The sequence below is a fragment of the Nycticebus coucang genome, chromosome X (assembly GCF_027406575.1).
Source record: "Nycticebus coucang isolate mNycCou1 chromosome X, mNycCou1.pri, whole genome shotgun sequence".
NCBI lineage: Eukaryota > Metazoa > Chordata > Mammalia > Primates > Lorisidae > Nycticebus > Nycticebus coucang.
Genome location: NC_069804.1, coordinates 152,725,530 through 152,730,026, shown reverse-complemented (window position 1 = coordinate 152,730,026; position 4,497 = coordinate 152,725,530). Strand labels below are relative to the sequence as shown.

At 36.0% G+C, this 4,497-nt stretch overlaps 1 non-coding gene across 1 annotated transcript; it reads left to right on the top strand.

Moving 5' to 3' along the window:
• Positions 1-4,122: 4,122 nt before the first annotated feature.
• Positions 4,123-4,263, top strand: LOC128578592 (U4 spliceosomal RNA). Its single transcript, XR_008377744.1, has one exon. It is a non-coding gene; the product is annotated as a U4 spliceosomal RNA (small nuclear RNA).
• The last annotated feature ends 234 nt before the right edge of the window (positions 4,264-4,497 follow it).

Here is a 4,497-nt window from a genome sequence, read left to right as displayed (position 1 = left end):
CAAAAGTTAACAAATGGGACTTAAACTGGAAAGCTTCTGTACAGCTAAGAAGACCATAACCAAAGCAGATAGCCAACCTACACAATAGGAAAGGATATTTGTATATTTTGAATCCATAAAAAGATTGAAAACTAGGATCCTCAGAAAACTCAAATTAATCACCAATCCCTTATATCACTGGGCAAGGGAGATGAATAAAACATTCTCTAAATAAGACAGACATATGGCTAACAAACATATGAAAACAATGCTCATTGTCCCTAATTATTAGAGAAATGCAAATCAAAACCACCCTCAGATGTCATCTAGCCCCAGTGAGAATGGCCCACATCACAAAAATCTCAAAACTGCAGATGCTTGTGTGGATGTGGGGAGAAAGGAACACTTTTACATTGATGGTGGGACTGCAAACTAATACAACCTTTTTGGAAAGGAACTATAGAGAACCCTCAAAGAACTCAAACTAGACTTCCCATTTGATCCTGCAATCCTGTTATTGGGCATCTACCCAGAAGAAAAAAAAAATTATTTTACCGTAAGGATACTGGAACTAGAATGTTTACCACAGCTCAACATACAATCACCAAAATGTGGAAATAGCCTAAATGCCCACCAACTCAGGAATCGTTTAACAAGCTGTGGTATAAGTCTACCATGGATTACTTTTCAGCTATCAAAAAAGATGACTTTACATCTTTTTGATACATCCTTTGTATTAACCTGGATGGAAGTGGAACACATTATTCTTAGTAAAACATCACAAGAATGGAGAAGCAAGAATCCTATGTACCTATTTCTGATATGAGGGCAATCAATGACCTATTACATAGTGGGAGATGGGAAAGAGGATAGCAGAGAGAGGGAAGGAGGGAGGGGAATGGGTGTTCAGAGGGTGTGACACACCTTTTGGGGGGTGGGCACAATTATAAGAAAGTCTTTACCTAACAAATGCAATCAGTGTAACCTGCTTCTTTATATCCTCCTTGAATCCCCATCAATTAAAAAAAAAAAATCAGAGTCAATGTTTTTTTTTCCAATTTTATTTATTTATTTATTTATTTATTTTGCAGTTTTTGGCTGGGGCTGTGTTTGAACCCGCCACCTCTGGCATATGGGGCCAGCGCCCTACTCCCTTGAGCCACAAGCACTGCCCTCAATTTCATTTATTTTTGTTTGAATTTTGCTTATTACTTTTCTTCTGCTAGGTTTGGGATTGGGTTGGTCTTCCTTTTTCATTTCTGTATGATGATTCATTAGATTTTTGATGCACTTTTTTTGTTTTGTTTTGTTTTTTGAATGTAGGTATCTAATGTGGTAAATTTCCCTCTTAGGACTACTTTTGCAGTGTCCCACACGTTTTGGTGGATGTCACTTTGTTGTTTTGTTCAGTGAAGGTAACAATTTTCTCTTTCCTGACCCAGCTGCCATTCAACATAAAGTCCTGTTTGCTGGAAATAGGCCTTTGTTCAGGGATGGTAAATTTTGCTAGAGTTGAGTTCCAACTTTATTGCATTGTGGTCTGAGAAGATACAGTTCTCTTGTTCTTGTTGAGGTTTGATTTGTATCCTAGAACATGATCTATTTTGGAGAATGTTCCATGGGCTGACAAGAAGAATGTATATTTCTTATGTTTGGGGTTGTGTGTTCTGTATATGTCTATAAAATGCAATTGTTCTAGGGTCACATTTGTAAAAGTATTGTTAAAATACCTTGATACTATGGTGATATAAGAGATCATATTGCTCAGACAAATTAAGTTCTGTTTCAAGAATCTGGGAGCATTTAACTTAGTTGCGTATGTGTTTACAATTGAAATGTCTTCTTGTGCTATGTTAATCAGTTTAATATAAGCATTCCAAATTGTATATAAAATCAGCACATTTTACCCCATAAATGTATTAATGTATACAGTTACGATTTAATTAAAATAAGAGAAAAAATAAAGAGATGGGGAAATGCTATTTTAAGCAAAAAAAAAAAAAAAGAAAAAATATCTTCTTATTGTATTGTTCCCTTGACCAATATAAAGTGTCTCTCTTAGTCTTCTTTGACTTTAGTTGCTGTAAGTACACTTGTATCTGTAGTAAGATTGCAACACCTCATGTCTTCTTATTGTCATTTGACTGAAATATTGTTTTCCATCCCTTGACCTTGAATCTTGCTTTGTCCTTTGAGGCTGGGTGAGTTTCCTGCACACTGCATATGGATGGGTTGTGTGTTTTTTTTTTTTTTTTATCCTATCATCCAGCCTATACTTCCTCGTGGGAAATTCAAGCCATTAACATTTATCAATAGAATTGATAAGTGTGGTGGTGTTCTATTCATCTTATTTTGTGAAATTGATTGCTTAGTTTTATCTTTTGCATCATTGTGGAAGCTCAGTTTTGTCATTTAGTTTCTAGGTGTTTAGTTTGCTGGTAGTCCATTGTGATGGTCAGTGTGTAGAATAGGTCTAAGTATTTCCTGTAGAGCTGGTCTTGCTGTGGCAAACTTTCTCAATGTTGGAATATCAATAGAAGTGTTAATTTCTCCATCAATTTTACAGCTTAGCTTAGCATAATACAGAATTCTGGGCTGAAAGTTGTTTTGTTTAAGTAGATTAAAGGTAGATTACCATTGTCTTATGGCTTGAAAAGTTTCATTTAAGAAGTCCACTTTCACCATGATGGATTTACCCCTGTAGGTCAATTGGCAATTACTCCTGGCTGCTTACAGAATTTTCGTTTTCACCTTGACTTTGGATAGGTTCATGATAATGTGTCTAGGAGAAGGTATGTTTCAGTTGAGATAACCTAGGGCTTGATATCCTTCTCAGTATAGTGTTTCAGAATCTTTGGTGATACTTGGTAATTTTTCACTTACAATATCTTCTTGTAAGGCTTCTATTCATCTAGGATATTCTTCTTGTTCTTCTGGGATACCTATAATTTCATGAAGTCCCATTATCTCTCAGTGAACATTCTCTTTTCTTTTTCTTCTTTTCTGTCTCTTTAATTGCAAGTGTTAGCTCAAGAGCTTTATCCTCTAGCTCTGAGAATCTTTCTTCTCCATGGTCTAATCTGTTATTGATACTTTCTACTTCATCTTTAAATGCCCTGTTTGAGTGCTTCAATTTCTTCAGCTCTTCTATATCCTTTCTATTTTCTTCATACCTTTCATCCCTTATTTGGTTGTTTTGTATTTCATTTTGGTTATTTTCTACTTTCTCAGCAATTGCCTTGTTTGTTTTTACCATCCATTTTTACCATACCTTTCTTTAATTTTTAACCTTTCATTATAGTTAGAATCCTTTGCAGTCACCACCTCATGATCCCTTGGAGAGCTTGTTCTGTTCTGGTTTTTCATGGTGCCAGGCTATTTCTGTTGGTTCTTCTGCCATGAGTGTTTTCTTTTGGTTTTATTCTTTACCCTACTTTTAATTTTCACTTGTTCCTACTCTTTGTGTTACATTATCTCTGACATTAGGCATCAAAGTGTCTTTTTGGTATAGTACCAAAAGATTCAGAAGAATGAAGAGCAAGAAGGTAGAAAAGGTAAAAAAAAAATTAAAAGGAAAATGTGTGTGTGGGGGGTAACAGGAAAAGTTGACCAAAAGAAGAAAGGAACAGAAAGAGAGAGAATGAAGCAATATTGGGGGTTCATCAGGTTGCTTTGAGCTGTACTCACAATTCTCAGCCTCTGGTAAGCTGGGTTTTGTGGTTCCTTTGAGATCAGGAGCTCTTCACCAGACCGAGCAAAGTCAAAACTCAACCCTCACCAAATAGAAAAGAAAAAAGAAAAAAAAGAAAGCATTTTTTCCACTAGCATGCTTCCAAGTCAAAGCTAGATGGACCACCTATACCAGGGGATCAAGGTCTTCTTCTGCCAGGCCAATGCTATGGTACCCTTGCCCAGGCCTCAGAGTGAGGCTTTGTCTCATACATAGAAAACAGCTTAAAAAAGAATAAAACATGTTAGAAAATGTAATAATAATAAAGATATATAAATAAAATTTAAAATAAAATTATACAATATGTAAATAAGGGGGTGGGTGTACATTACCTGTCGTTTGAGAAATTTATGTGGAATAGACTAAAAAGTATAAAAATCTTTATAAAAAAGAGATAGAAAAAGAGAGAAATGAGCTTTGCACAGTGGCAGAATCATAGCCAATGAGGTTTATCACAAGCATGATTATTGCTCATTGAAAACTTTTCTGAATACCCCACAATGACAACTTGAAATATAGTCAGCATTGGCAATTTTTGACAGTCTCTATGGAGACTGAATTAAAATTTTAAAAAATAGGAGAGAAATTGCAAGGAAAGCACAACAAAAGGGATAGGAAAACCATATGAGAAATGGATCCATGCCAGCCACAGTGGCTCACACATCTAATCCCAGATTCTGGGAGGCCGAGGTGGGTGGATTGCCTGAGCTCACAGGTTCCAGACCAGCCTGAGCCAGAGTGAGACCCCATCTCTAAAAATAGCCAGACATTGTCACATGCACCTGTAG